At 41.3% G+C, this 16137-nt stretch overlaps 1 protein-coding gene across 1 annotated transcript in view; it reads right to left on the bottom strand.

Annotated features, from left to right (window-relative positions):
* Positions 1–15752, bottom strand: part of ACKR3 (atypical chemokine receptor 3) — a 51736-nt gene extending 35984 nt beyond the window's left edge. The window contains exon 1 of the mRNA XM_070732273.1: positions 15697–15752. The gene's annotated coding sequence lies outside the window, so the exon portion shown is untranslated. The remainder of the gene's footprint in view (positions 1–15696) is intronic.
* Between the last annotated feature and the right edge of the window lie 385 nt (positions 15753–16137).

Raw genomic sequence — 16137 nt, 5'->3', positions numbered from 1 at the left:
TTGGTTCTCCAAATGAAAATAGGAACAACAGAGAGGAATACCAAATGATACCATTAAGACAATATAATAAAATATTTATAGGCAGTACTTCTGGCTATTAATAAATGACATTAGATGTTTTAATATAGTGGTGCTCCTCCATTCTTTATATGATGTCATTAACTATAATTAATATCCTGTTGGTTTAAAACTATATATTTGGCTTGTAGAAGAAAAACTATTATGAAAATCATATGATGTTTTTGATGCATGCATTTCATTTTTATATAGCTCATTAATTGGAGCTCAGAAGGCTAACAGAATCATTCGCAGTATGCAGTGTATGAATGAATTCCCTTTCTTTTTTCACAGAGAAAAGATAGTTCAAGCTATCAGTAACTCAGAATATCTGCTGATAGCAAGTTCAGCAGAGGAACCTTGTTCTGGGTAACTTTCTTTTTGTACAAATCACTTGTTCTACTCAAACTCAGCAACTGCATTCAAAGAAACACAACATTCCCATACGTAACCCTGTAATTTTGCAGAATAAAATCTTTTGGGGAATATTCCCAAATACTGTAGTTTCAACATACCATAAATAGTGTTGGGCGAATCGAACTTGCATAGTTCATGTCCGTGCAGAACTTTGCGGTGTTTGGCATACTCAAACACCGCGGTGGGCAGGAAGTGGAAGTGGGGAGGGCTCTGACTCAGCGAAGCTTGCTGAGGAACTCTGGGAGTTGAAGTCCACAAGTCTTAAAACACAGAACCTGCCCCCTCCCCTTTCCAAAGAGTGCCGGGGTGAGCTAAGGCTGCCCTGGGCAATGGGCGCAATGGGGGGGGGGGAGCCGCGCCATATCCGAGCCCCAAATACCCACCCAGGTGCATGCAGCAGCTCCCCCGCTTTGGATGCCCTCCGCTTGGGCTTTGTTAACCGCCCACCCTGGCAAGAAGAACCCCTTGGGGTAGTTGTGGAGGAAATAAAGCCACGGGCAGATGGGGACAGCAGCTGGGCTGAGGTCGCCTGGAGGGGGCAACAGCGGTGGCGGCGGGGGGGGGGTCGTGGCCATCTTGTGCGCTGAAGGGACGACCAGCTGGCCAGAGCCCTCCTAGCCTCCCCCTCCCAGCCATCCCCTGCTTGATGGAGCCTGACAACTCCCCCCCAGCGCTTCAGGATCCCGGCCGGGAGGGGGAGGCGGGGAGGGCTCTGGCCGGCCGGTCGTCCCTTCAGCGCACAAGATAGTCACGACCCCCACGCTGCTGCCGTTGCCCCCTCCAGGCGACCTCAGCCTGGCTGCTGTCCCCATCCGCCCATGGCTTTATTTCCTCCTCAACTCCCCCGACCCGGAATGAGTCTCCATAATGTCAAAGCCCCACCACGGGAATCCCAGCGTGGGCGACAAGCAAATGGGATTCCCCCGCGTCCTTTTGCTTGCAGTGCCATTCCCGAGTCGGGCAAATCCCATCAACCCCAGGCAGCCCACCTTCTTGCCGGGGGGGGCAGAAACAAGTCCAAGCAGAGGGCATCCAAGGCGGGGGAGCTGCTGTGTGCACCAGGGCAGGTATTTTGAGTTCGGAGGCGGTGCAGCTCTCCCCCCCGTTGCGCCCATTGCCCAGGGCATTCTTAGCTCACCCCGGCGCTTTTTGGAAAGGGGAGGGGGCAGGTTCTGTGTTGACGTAGGCCCTGCCCTCCCGTCGTCTACCAAAGCAGCCCGTGGCCGCCTGTCTCCTTTTATTTCTTACGGAAAAGGCTCAGCCACCATGGTCATCAGCCACCATGGTGGTGTGTTGCTTGAGCTGCTCCAGCGCTGACTCCATCTTCGGCTTTTTCACGGGGGAAACTGACACGATCGTGTACGTGGTGGCAAAATAAATTAAAGGAGGAGATGCGGCTGCGGCATCCTAGCCTTTTCCGTAAGAAATAAAAGGAGACAGGCAGCCGCGGGGTGCTTTGGCGGAAGAAGGGAGGGCAGGGCCAAAAGGATTGAGGTTTGGCAAACTTACCCCAACTCCGCCGCCAAGTTCAGCTGAATCCGAACTTTGATGAGTTTGCCCAACACTAACCATAAATCCTTTAATGAGTTCTTCTATTCCTTTAAAATCTGTCATTATTCTGCTTTTAACAACCAACAAAATAACTTTACAATTCTCATAACTGGTCCAGGTTGCATGGGAAACTGTTTATTGCTCTTTCTGCTCCTGATGTGATTAAATGCTGTGTCAGAAGAAGTTCTGGTCCCAACAGATGACAGGGTGGGCAAAAACGGGAGGGACCCATGGAGATCAAGAGGGGAGAAAGGTGCAGGACAGGGTGGGAAAAAACGGGAGGGACCCATGGAGATCAAGAGGGGAGAAAGGTGCAGGACAGGGTGGGAAAAAACAGGTGGGACCCATGGAGATCAAGAGAGGAGAAAGGTGCAAGACAGGGTGGGAAAAAACGAGAGGAACCCATGGAGATCAAGAGAGGAGAAAGGTGCAGGACAGGGTGGGCAAAAACGGGAGGGACCCATGTAGATCAAGAGGGGAGAAAGGTGCAGGACAGGGTGGGCAAAAACGGGAGGGACCTATGGAGATCAAGAGGGGAGAAAGGTGCAGGACAGGGTGGGAGAAAACGGGAGGGATCCATGGACATCAAGAGAGGAAAAAGGTGCAGGACAGGGTGGGAAAAAACAGGAGGGACCCAAGTCTGGAGGTGGGGCGGCAGGTTCGTAAGGTGAAAAAAGTTCATAAGAAGAGGCAAAAAAAATTCCGAACCCTGGGTTCGTATCTCGAAAAGTTCGTATGACAAGGGCTTCGTATCATGAGGTACCACTGTACTTCTTTTGGTAGTACTATCAGGGATTTTAGAATTGGTGGGGCTGATTTCCTACTATTTGACTAAACCATTGATCAATCATAAGCCAATCAATTACTCTCCACCTAGAAAGTAACAACATACTCTCTAACAAACAATTTGGTTTCAGAAAAAAGTTATCTTGCAACCTGCATCTCCTTCACTGCAAAAACATATGGACTACACATCTTGATCAGGGCAAATCAATAGATGCAATTTACATTGACTTCTGTAAAGCCTTCGACTCAGTGGTTCATGACAAACTACTTCTAAAACTCAAATCCTATGGCATCTTAGGATCCCTCCATAGTTGGATAACTGCATTCCTGTCAGACAGACAAATTGTCAAAATAGGGAGTGCCATATCCAATCTTGTTCCGGTTAAGATTGGCATACCGCAAGGCAGTGTACTTGGACCAACATTCTTCATACTCTATATAAATGACCTTTGCTATCACATTACGAGCAACTGCGTTCTTTTCATGGCCGATGTCAAACTTTTCAACACCACCGATAACACAGCTACTCTCAAAAAGACCTTGACTTTGGAGACTTCCGGTCTGGCTGAGGACCGCAGTGGAGTTTCTTGGCAGGGCTCTGCCTAGAGACTCCTTTCACCCCTCCCGAGGTCGCTCCATTGCGATTGGATCGAGTCCGGATGGCTCGATCCTAGAACAGGGGACTTCCCCCTGTCCGAGGAGCTCCCGCCGAAGCTCCGGAGGCAGCGGTCCATCCCGCAGCTCGGGTGCAGGGAGAACCGGGCCTCCAGCATGGAGGACACGGCCATTGCGATCCCACCTAACCATCGGGGAAGCAAGAAAGAACTGGAAAAGTGAAAGCAGTTCACAGCGTTTTTTATTGAAAAAGGAATACAACTAAGGTAAAAAAAAAATTCTTCTACGTTTCATGTTCAAATAACAGGACTGGAGTAAAAGAAAGTGAAAAGTTAAAGAATTTTTTGAAGCAAGGCAAAAGTGAAAGTTGTCTAAAACATTGTATCCAGGCGCGAATCAACAGCCGGATCTTATTTCCATCACTTTCACTTATTGTTTTGACTTTGAACTTGGACTGTTAAACGTTTGAAAAAACAGAAAACTTGCAAAAGAATTAAAATGAGACTTTAAAAGATTGAATAGCAACAAACTGAAACTATTTGGCTAAATGTGTTTCCTCTTTTCTCCGTGAGATAACTTGTTACTAAAACACCAGAAAATGAATCCTGGGCTCTGATTTACGCAGCGGAAGGATTTAACTGCATAAAACCTATTGCAAATTTTTAATAAACTTTTAATAAAAGAAGATGAAATAAATTGAGATAAATACATAAGATTTTTTGGATTACTTGATCGTTCACATCTGGATTACTTCGTTTGGATTACTGGCTGTTTCGTCGGATTCGTAGCAGAGAGGCTGTTTATTCTGCTCTGAGCTGCGAGAGACGGATTGACTCCATTTTAACACCAGATAAATACATTAAAACTACTTTGAAAATCGAGACTGTATAAACTTTGAAAAGCCTAAACTTTATTCCCATCACTGCTGAAATAATTGGAACTTCTTCAAATTAACTTTCTTTTATAAACAGAAAAGATCTTCAATCAACATAATTATTTTAGAATATTAAATAGCTGAATTTCGCTCGTTTCTTTTTTATATCCTAAATTTTTGTAATTTTTTTAAAATTGCCTTTTCTTTTCTATACCTACATTTAGATTAATATATGCACTGCTAATAATCCTTGGTCCTTTGTTCTACTTTAACTAAATTAACCCCCCCTCCCCTTTTAGATTGTTTTCCTCCTTTTATTCTTTCTTCATTCTTTTCTCTATTTCTTTCTTTCTCTCTTATTTTTATTTTATATAAATCTTATATACATTTTTCTGTACTTTTATTCTCCTTTCTCTGTTGTGCCAAATCCTCCCCCCCTCTATATTTCTTGGTTTACGTTAAATTGTATTGAAGGTTATTTTACTTTATTATTTTACTTTTTTCTTCATAAGCATTTAATTTAGAGTAATAAGACAATATAAGGTGATATTTGTTTAAAATTATAATATTGACTATACTAGCAATTTAAGTGTTTTTTTTTAAGGGAATTTGTTCTAGAAATTGACTGAATACGTTTGAAATTTGTAGTGATTCTCTACATATCGCTAACATAAAATAACACCAACGGTAAATTTAAGAATGTCGAGTACTTCTACTTTTACTAAAACAATAAAGAAACAAACGTCTGCGGCATCATCGCCCCAAGGATCACCCCATTCTTCCCCGGCACACCAGGTCTTGTCTGTAACTATGTCTACCAAGGAGAAGGAGAAAGAAAAGCCACAACAATCCACACTTACTACAATACAAGATACATTGAATGCATTCAAAGACTTCATGCTCCAATCACAAAACGATGCATCCCAGCAGAGAGAAGCCATAAAAGCAGAAATGGCTGAGATGAAGGCAGATACAGAAGAGATGAAGGACCAGATGAAGGAGATTAAACAAACTTTGAAGGAGTGAAGACTGAATGAAAGCAGTTGAAGAAAAAACAGAGAAAATTGAGAAAAGAATGGATCATCTTGATGACAGTGCGAACCTGCGTTATAGAAGATATGATGAATCGATTACACACTTGGAAATGCAACGTGCTTCGTATGGGCTACGGTTTCAAAATATTTTAGAAGAGAAGGATGAAGACTTAAAGATCACTATGGCCGAAATTATTGGAGGAATTCTACAAATGGATTCTGCAGAAATAATAAAAGAAATCGATGAAGTTTACAGAATTTCTAATAGCTACATTCGTCGCCATAATCTTCTAAGAGAGATTCATATCAAATTTATAAGAAGAACGCTGAGAGATGACATTCTACATTGGGTAAGATCTGGACAACCGCAATTTAAGGGCAAAGATATAAAAATATTGAAACAGGTCCCAAGAAGCGTCAGAGAGAAGAGAAGAGACTATCACTTCTTGACCAAAATTTTGATTAAAGAGAATATAACTTTTCGTTGGCTTATTCCACAAGGACTGTCATTGACATGGAAATCTACAAGATACAAATTGGAAAATCTAGATCAAGCAAGAGACTTTTACGAAAATAGTGGAATAAGCCAAATGGAGCAGATAACAAAAGAACTGACAGCACTGCAGGCGGAAGCTATGGGGGCTGTATCACAAGAGCAAGAACAGGACCAAGGCGCGAGAAGAAAGCAACCGCAGCGCGAAACCAAAAAATACAATGAGTGATTTAAAAATCTTCTCTGTAAATGTTAATGGACTAAATGAAGCAAAAAAGAGAAAGCAAATGTTTTCTAAAATCAAGAACCAAAAGGCTCAAATTGTGATATTACAAGAAGTACATATAAAAAAAAGCAATCGGAACTTATTATTAAATACTAAAATTGGAAAGATGTATGCTGCATTAGCAGACCAAAGAAAAAGAGGAGTAGCGATGTATGTGGAGAACTCTATAAATTCCAAACAATTATTTAGTGATGATGAAGGCAGAATTTTGATTGTCCAAGTTAGTATTGAACCTAGACCTCTTACTATTGTTTCTATATATGCTCCAAATGAAGACCAAATGACATTTTACAAAAAATTGCATCAAAAAATTATTGAACTAAATGTGGAAAATATGCTAATTATTGGAGATTTTAATGCTATTTCAAATAGACAATTGGATCACTCGGGAGGGGAAAAAAATAATAAAAAGAAAAAAAAGAACCTATTACCCTCCACTTTCCAAAAAATGAAAACAGAATTATTATTGAATGATATTTGGAGGGAAAGATATCCCCAAAAAAGGCAGTATACTTTTTATTCAAATCCCCATAAAATTTGGACGAGAATAGACATGGTATGGGTTCCGAAAATAACAGCAGAATATATAAAAGAGGTTGAGATAGACGTCAATACATGGGCGGACCATAATCCACTAATAGTTTATATGAGAAACAGCAAAAAGCGCTATAATTGGCAAATGAATAGAAATATTCTGAAAGAGAAAGAGTATAAAGATTGGATTGAGAAAGAATTAAAAATATTTTTTGAAATTAATAAAACCACAGACACTACTCCCCAAAATTTATGGGATGCAACTAAAGCATACATAAGAGGATTAACAATATCCTATACAGCAAAATATAATAAGGGAAAGAAAAGTAAATATGAACAATTAATAAAAGAATTAAAACAGCTAGAATTAATATCACAACAAAATACAAAAAACAAAGACTTAGGAAAAAAAATAAATATTATTAAACATAAAATTAGATTGGAAGACCAGAATCAAATGGTAGAAAAAATAAAAAGAACTAAGCAATACTATTTTGAACATGCCAATAAACCAGGTAGGTGGCTAGCATATAAATTAAGGAAACAGAGACAATCTAAACTAATTAAAAAATTAGAAGATAAAGATGGAACAATAAAATACGATACAGAAGGGAAAGCAAATATAGTACAAAACTTTTTTAAAGAATTATATAAAAATGATAATATTGAGGAAGATTAAGTATTTAAATATTTAGAAAGCTCGGAGTTACTTCAACTAACAGAAGAACAACAGGAGAGGATGGAAAGTCCTATAACAATGGAAGAACTCCTTACAATTATTAAAAGGCAGAAAAACAATAAGGCTACTGGACCAGATGCTATTCCAGCAGAGTGGTATAAAATAGAAAATGAGACTATAAGAAAGAATATGTTACAAATTTTTAATGAATGCAGGCAAGACAGTAAAATCCCTAAAACATGGTCTGAATCTTTGATAACCCTAATCCACAAACCAGGTACAGCAATGGAAAAAATTAAAAACTATAGACCAATATCGTTATTAAATGTTGATTATAAAATATTTACTGCAATATATGCAGATAGGTTAAAAACAATTATAAACAGTAAAATCCATCAAGACCAAAATGGTTTCTTGCCAGGTAGACAGATTAGAAATAATCTTAGAACAATTATTAATGTATTAGAATATTATGAACAACACCCAGAAAAAACATTAGCATTAATGTTCTTAGATGCCCAAAAAGCTTTTGACAACGTTAATTGGATATTTATAAAAATGCAATTAAACAAAATGAGATTTGGTCCTAAATTTGTTAATTTAATAGATGCCATCTACTCAGAGCAAACAACTAAAATTATATTAAATAATGACCAATTAGAAGCTTTTAAAATAAACAAAGGAGTTCCACAAGGATGTCCCATTTCACCCTTACTGTTCATTATGTCTTTAGAAACCCTACTAATAAAGATTAGAGCAGATTCAAGGATAAAAGGCTTAACTGTTGGAAAAGAGACATATAAAGTTCAAGCCTTTGCAGATGACTTGACTTTTATTATTGAAGATCCGATTGTAACAGCTCCAAGATTAATTTGGATAATAGAACAATATGGCAAGGTAGCAGGTCTAAAAATAAATAAAAATAAAACACAATTTATAACAAAAAATATGAATAAAAGTCAAGAAAGTAATTTGGAATGCATTTCTGGAATTAAGATAGTTAAAAAAGTTAAATACCTGGGAATCTGGCTAACTTCTAAAACAATAACATTAAAAAATGATAATTATACAAAATTAATCAAGGAAATTAAAAAAGATTTAGAAATATGGAACAATTTAAAAATATCTTTTCTGGGAAGAATTGCCACAATCAAGATGAACATTCTACCCAAAATCTTGTTCTTGTTTCAGGTAATCCCAATAAATCCAGGGGGAATTTTTTTCAAAAATTTAACAAATATGGTTAAAAAATTCTTATGGCAAGGTAAAAAGGCAAGAATAAAAATAAATATGCTAGAGGACATAAAAGAGAGAGGAGGCTTTGCCCTCCCAAACTGGAAATTATATTATCAGGCAGCCGCCTTAACATGGATTAAAGACTGGATAACTTTGGAAGATAAAAGAACATTAAAATTAGAAGGTCATGACCTTATGCTTGGCTGGCATGCCTTTGTTTGGTATGATAAAGATAAAAATCATTCATATTTCAAAAGACATACATTAAGAAAATACCTATTGGAGGTATGGAAACATATAAGGAAAAACCATTTTTTAACCATCCCTGATTGGGTGGCCCCTCTAGAAGCAATTATACATCCAAATTCTATTAAGGATACAAAAATAATAAGATATAAAGATTTGTTAGATGATCAAATGAAGTTAAAATCTAGAATTAAATTACAAGAACAAGGAATAATAATTGATTGGTGGCATTACGCACAGATTAGATCTAGATACCAGAAGGATACCACGCTTTATATTTTTAATAAAAACAAAAATTTATTGAGCTGACCTGGGTGAAGGAAGCAGAGGAGGAGAAAGCCAAGCCTGTCCCCTGGTGGCCGGACCCATGACTGTGGCCGTGTTCTGCTACGCACTCAACAACCTAGTGATCATGAAGAAAAGCGGTGAGGAAGAGGAGGAGGAGAGGAAGAAGGGTGGGAGCTGCCGAGGAGGAGGAGGCAGGAGCAAGACCCCGCTTGCCACACGCAGTCCAGGGCCACCTGAAGCCATCCAGGGAAGTGAGAGACACAGCAGCGGCAGCGGCCATCCCGGTGGCTCCCCACCACCACGTTCCTCTTCCCGCCAGCTGAACCGCTGTAGCCCACAGAGGAGGCTCCGTTTCTCAGATCCCCTCAAGAGCTTTGCCCGCTGGAAAGAGGCTTGCGGTTCGTCCCCCTGTCCTCCAGCGGGAGCTGCAGAACGTGTTTGAAAAACTGTGGCTTGGGCGTGGGAGGAGGACAGCTCAGGGTTCTTCTCTCTCTCCCCTCCCAACCGCTGTCGCCTCTCCTGAAGCTTCCAGGCTTCTCCAAGAAAAGAAAAGCCACTGCTTCGTTTCCGTGCTCGCCCCTGGGGGAGGGATAAATCGGGAAAACCCATGGTTCAAAAAACCCGCATAGTATTTTTAAAATTAATATTTTTTGAAAAACCGTGGCATAGGCCATTCGCGAAGTTGGAGCCCACAAAAATCGAGGGAACACTGTATTATATATATATATATATATATATATATATATATATATATATATATATATATATATATATATGTAGATTGTTCTGAGTTCGGGTTTTGCCCTGTGTAATGTTTTGCATGTCTATGCGACGTTTCGGTGAAATCACATTCACCATCCTCAGGCTGGAGTTCCAATCTTTGTGTTGTTGTAAATGGATATTCCATTTACAACAACACAAAGATTGGAACTCCAGCCTGAGGATGGTGAATGTGATTTCACCGAAACGTCGCATAGACATGCAAAACATTACACAGGGCAAAACCCGAACTCAGAACAATCTACATACATATACCCGTGAAAATTTACGAAAACAAATATATATATATATATATATTTTTTTCTTATGTCGGATCACCCTGGTATATTTTTAAGGAACGTCACAGCTCCTTTTTTTGCCTCTAGGCCCAACCCAGGGCCACTGCAAGGCAGTAATATATTTATAGCCGACAAACTATATTTTGTTAATTTTAAAATTCCAGCTAAAAACATTTAACATATATATATATATATATGTGTGTGTGTGTGTGTGTGTGTGTGTGTGTGTGTGTAGATTGTTCTGAGTTCGGGTTTTGCCCTGTGTAATATTTTGCATGTCTATGCGACGTTTCGGCGAAATCACATTCACCATCATCAGGCTGAAGTTCCAATCTTTGTGTTGTTGTAAATGGATATATATGTATATATATTTATATATATGTATATATAAAATGATAGTAAAAGATATATTTAGATGTTGTTTAATATTAGGATGTATTAATTTGTAAAATTGGATTAGAATTTTATAACTATATAGGATTGCATAGTTAAAATTAATGGAACATACACAGGATAAATAAGGGGTTTATGATATGTACTGTATGATTTTATGACTTTGCATTATGAATTTAAAATATACTTGGAAATGTAGAAGATTGATGAAAGTTAATAATAGTAAATGCTAAGTGCCTGAAATTAATTGAGCTTGGAAATATTGAACAAAATTATAGAAAAGTAAATATGGAAATATATTAATTGACGTATTAGTGCTCAGACAGATTTTCATAGTACAGTAGTCCCTCACCTATCTCTGGTGTTACGTTCCAGACCTGGCCGCGATAGGTGAAATCTGCGATGGGGAATTTATCAACTGATAGTACTTATTTAAGTATTTATATTGTAATTGTTTGGTAAGTTTTCATTGTTTTAAGTGTTCATAAACCCTTCCCACACAGTATTTATTTTAGATACAGTATTTAAATACAATATTTACAATTTTAGATATATTTTTTTTTTTTGAAAAACCTGCCGATCGAGTTCGGCGGGCTGTTTAAATCTGCTTCCTCAGAAACCCGCGATGAAGTGAAGCCGCAGTAGGTGAAGCGCGGTATAGCGAGGGACTACTGTATTATTAGATTACTATAATACAGTGGTACCTCGAGATACGAGTTTAATTCGTTCCGGACCTGGGCTCTTAAGTCGAGCAGCTCTTATCTCGAACGACTTTTCCCCATAGGAATTAATGTAAATAATTTTAATTGGTTCCAGCCCTCAAAAAACTCACAAAGTTAGTCTAAATTATGCAGAAAGACATGTTTTTAATGAAGAAATGTACATGTACATATAAATGAATAATGAAGTTTCTTTCACTTAACTTGTAAACTTTCTTAAACTTTTAAATTTACATATGTTCAACTTCTCTGCCACCCAATCCTGTAGGACAGAGGTCCCCAACCCTTTTTGCACCAGGGACCGGCTTTAAGCGATCAAGAGAGGAATGGGTGAATGAATGGACGGAGGGTGGGAAGGAAGGAAGGAAAGAGGGAAGGGACAGGAACAGAGGAAGGAAGCAAGGAAACTTATGAAAGGGGAGAGTAAGAGAGGAATGAGTGAAGGGAGGGAGGGAGGGAAGAAGGTGGGAAGGAGAAAGAAAAGAAGAAATAGAGGAAGGGAAGGTAAAAGAGAGAAAGAAAAAGAGCAAGAAAGAAAGAAAGAAAGAAAGAAAGAAAGGGGGAAGGGACAGGAACAGAGGAAGGAAGCAAGGAAACTTATGAAAGGGGAGAGTAAGAGAGCAATGAGTGAAGGGAGGGAGGGAGGGAAGAAGGTGGGAAGGAGAAAGAAAAGAAGAAATAGAGGAAGGGAAGGTAAAAGAGAGAAAGAAAAAGAGCAAGAAAGAAAGCTGCAAGCACCCCCCCGAGCCCCCCAGGCCGGCTGCAACCTTTTAAAACACGCGCGCAGCTTCGCAGCTGTCTCCTGAAGCCGAACGCAGAAGTTAGCGTTTGGCTTCAGGAGACAGCTCCTTGGCGCTTGTATCTCGAATTTGGGCTTGTAAGTAGAACAAAAATATCTCTCCCCTCCCAGCTCTTATCTCGAGTTGCTCTTAAGTAGAGCAGCTCTTATGTCGGGGTTCCACTGTACAGTGTTCCCTCGATTTTCGCGGGTTCAAACTTCGCGAATAGCCTATACCATGGTTTTTCAAAAAATATTAATTAAAAAATACTTTGCGTGTTTTTTTCTATACCACGGTTTTTCCCGCCCGATGATGTCATACATCATCGCCAAACTAATATTTTTTGCAAATAAATAACAAAAAAATCATTATTGTTAATAAATAATTATGTTTATAAATATCAGGATCACTAAGTGTCTTATTGAGTGGTGAGTACCAGTAATAATGGTGAGTAAATGGTTGTTAAGGGAATGGGAAATTGCAATTTAGGGGTTTAAAGTGTTAAGGGATGGCTTGTGATACTGTCCATAGCCAAAAATGGTGTATTTACTTCCGCATCTCTACTTTGCGGAAATTCGACTTTCGCGGGTGGTCTCGGAACACATCCCCTGCGAAACTCGAGGGAACACTGTACTATGATAAATATTTAAGAAATGAATATTTTAAACCATGGTTTTATTAATAATTGTGTTTTTGGTTTTGCTGGTTGTTTTAGTTTTAATAGAAAATAGCTTTTGGGTTTGCTTTATTATTAATTTTTTTTAAATAAAAAAGAAGGGAATTTTTTTCCTAATTAGGAAAAATTTGTATAAGGGTTTTTACTTTCTTTTAACAAGAATGTATAAGAAGAAGGAATAGGCATGGCGGCCTATCTGGATTTATAAGATAATGATATTAATTGAAATATAAAATAACAGAATAAGGTAGCAGGAAGGGACTTTATTCTGCCCCAGCACCAAGCCCCAAATAATTACGCAATAAGTTGTCTTGGGTGACATCTGTGAAAAAAAATCAGGCGCTCAGGCATATTTATTCTATCTATCTATCTATCTATCTATCTATCTATCCATCCATCCATCTATCCATCTATCCATCTATGTAGACTTCTATGTCGCCCAGTCCAGAAGGGACTGCCACTCAGACACTATACTTTTCCGCCCACATCGGGGAAAAATTAGCGGGAACATTGCTGGCAACTCCAAATCTCAACGAAAAAATGCTCTGTCCTACACATTGGCAAAAAGAATCTGAACATCAAATTCAAGCTGAATAAACAAGACCTTGCAGACAACCCTCAGTCCCTAAAAAACCTTAGAATTAGGTTGACCTAAGTGCCAAAGCCCACTGCAACAACATCACCAAAAAGGCTTCAAGATTGTTAACCTAATCCTACATAGCTTCTACTCACACTACTAACCAGAGCATACAAATCTTTCACCAGACCAATCCTTGAATGCAGCTTATCTGTCTGGAACCCACACTGCATTTTGGACATAAACACTCTACAGCATATCCAGATATACAGTGATCCCCCGATCATTGCGAGGGTTCCGTTCCAGGACCCCTCGCAATGGTCGGTTTTGCGCGAAGTAGTGCTGCGGAAGTAAAAACACCATCTGCGCATGCGCAGATGGTGTTTTTACTTCCCAGCAGCGAGGAGCCGAAGATTGGGGTTTCCCCGCCGCCCACGCAAACTCCTCGCTGCTGCCGCGCCCGCCGCTCGCCCGCCCTTCGCCCGGCCACCTGCCGTTCGCTCGCTGCTCGCCCGGCCACCCGGGTTCGTTTGGCTTCGGGACATGCCGGCGGCGACGTTTTAAAACAGCCGCGGGGCTTCCTAACTGAGTCCCGAAGACAAATGCGGAAGTTCGCCTTTGACGTTTGTCTTCGGGACTCAGTTGGTAAACCGCGCGGCTGTTTCAAAACGTCACCGCCGGCATGTCCCGAAGCCAAACGAACCCGGGTGGCCGGGCAAGCAGCGAGCGAACGGCCGGTGGCCGGGCGAACGGCGGGCTCGCTGCTCGCCCGGCCACCCGGGTTCGTTTGGCTTCGGGACATGCCGGCGGCGACGTTTTAAAACAGCCGCGGGGCTTCCCAACTGAGTCCCGAAGACAAACGCGGAAGTTCGCCTTTGACGTTTGTCTTCGGGACTCAGTTGGTAAACCGCGCGGCTGTTTTAAAACGTCGCCGCCGGCATGTCCCGAAGCCAAACGAACCCGGGTGGCCGGGCGAGCAGCGAGCGAAGGGCGGGCGAGCCGGGCGAACGGCGGGTGGCCGGGCGAACGGCGGGTGCTGGGGGGGGCTTCGCCCTCCCGCCAGCAAGAGGGGGAAGACCCAGGGAAGCCGCCCAGCAGCTGATCTGCCCGGTGCCATCTACGCATGCGTGTCCATAGAAAAAAAGGGCGCGCATGCGCAGATGGTGTTTTCACTTCCGGGTTCAAAAATCGCCATATAGCCCTTTCGCAATGATCGGGAGCGCAATACCCGGGGGATCACTGTACTATACTAGAAGAGCCTTCCACTCCTCTACTGGCAATAGAATACCCTATGCAACTAGACTTACAATCCTAGGTTTAGAAAGCTTAGAACTACGTTGCCTTAAACACGACCTAAGCATAGCCCATAAAATCATCTGCTACAACGTGCTTCCTGTCAACAACTATTTCAACTTCAACCACAACCACAACAACACTCGAGCACACAACAGATACAAACTTAAAATAAACCGCTCTAAACTCGACTGCAGGAAATATGACTTTAGTAACTGAGTAGGTAGATGCATAGAGCTCACTACCAGACTTAGTATCATCATCTAACCCCCCAAATTTATCCCGATTCCTAAGAAGTGAGTAAGGTGTGTGCATAAGTGCACCAGAATGCCTTCAGTCTGCTGTCCTAATGTTTCTCTTTTACTAGTATCGTATATAAATATTATATCTTTGTATACCACCAATACGTACTTGACAAAACAAATAAAAATAAATCACAGACATAACTGCTGTTAAGAAAGTGCCTGGAACCAGCCAAACTTAAACAGAGAATCAAAAGTTATTTGCTATGGCTGCCCTCTCCATCAGATTCCTTTTATTTAAACGTTTAGTGGCATTTCAAAAAAGCTTGGTCAAAAGTTTAGTGTATTTAATGTATTGATTCCCCAATATGCAGGCTTAGCAATGAAGTTGGGAAGCCTGGCCAAAGGCAATGCTGCTTAAGTAAATCCTATTTTAACGAGAGTTATAGGATCATTCATTTAACTATGCACCCCGCTGAAATCAATTCCAAAAGCATGCCTGCATTCCACTGCACTACAAAGTCTGATTTAACGTAAGTGCTTTAATTTACATGGAGCAGGCTGCAGAAAAGCGATCGGTATGAATAAGGAATAGATAGTTTAAGATACCGAAAGACAGAAAAAACTTGAAAAGCAAAAGTGGATCCGCCGAAAACATACAAAAAGAGCCCTAGATAGAAAAGGAGCCAGGAAAACTGGCCTCCTGGGAGGCTTTTGTTCGCTCGACCGCCCAAAGCCTTGAGCCTGTGCCCCCCCCCCCCCTCTGCCGAGACGGTTGGCGCAGCTTCGCCCCACTTCGCTGCCCCGGCCCTTTGGCTGAGCCAGCACGCTTCTTATCCTAGAGGGCCGAGCAATTGTCTTACCGCGAGGTCGCTTTTTCCCTTCCTCTCGAGCGCAGGGAGTTGCTTCTCCTCTCGCGGGCGGTTTGGTAAGCGACTGCCTTCTTTGACCCGCTCCTCCCCAGTTATATAGGAGTCGTTTCCAAGAGGCGCCTGTAGATGGCAGCCCGGCTAATCAGCTCATCCTGCAGCTGCCGCCCAGGAGCTCGCACTGAACAGCGCCGAAGCGGCGACTTGCATTTTTCCCGATATCTACGTGCGGGCCATGATCACTGCCACCCTGGATGGGAAAATCCCAGCTAAACTTTCCCAAAGCTTCCAAGGATCCCGGATCACCTCCCCGCAGGGCTCTTCCATGCGCTTTTCGGCCCGGGTGCAACTCGCTAGGGACTACCGAGCTTTGCACCCTGCTTCGGTTATCCTCGCAGAGGCAGCGATCAGCGGAGCCTATAGAAAAGTAGGTCA

Source organism: Erythrolamprus reginae, chromosome 1 (assembly GCF_031021105.1).
Source record: "Erythrolamprus reginae isolate rEryReg1 chromosome 1, rEryReg1.hap1, whole genome shotgun sequence".
Classification (NCBI taxonomy): Eukaryota; Metazoa; Chordata; class Lepidosauria; order Squamata; family Dipsadidae; genus Erythrolamprus; species Erythrolamprus reginae.
This window is presented reverse-complemented; position numbering and strand designations above follow the sequence as displayed.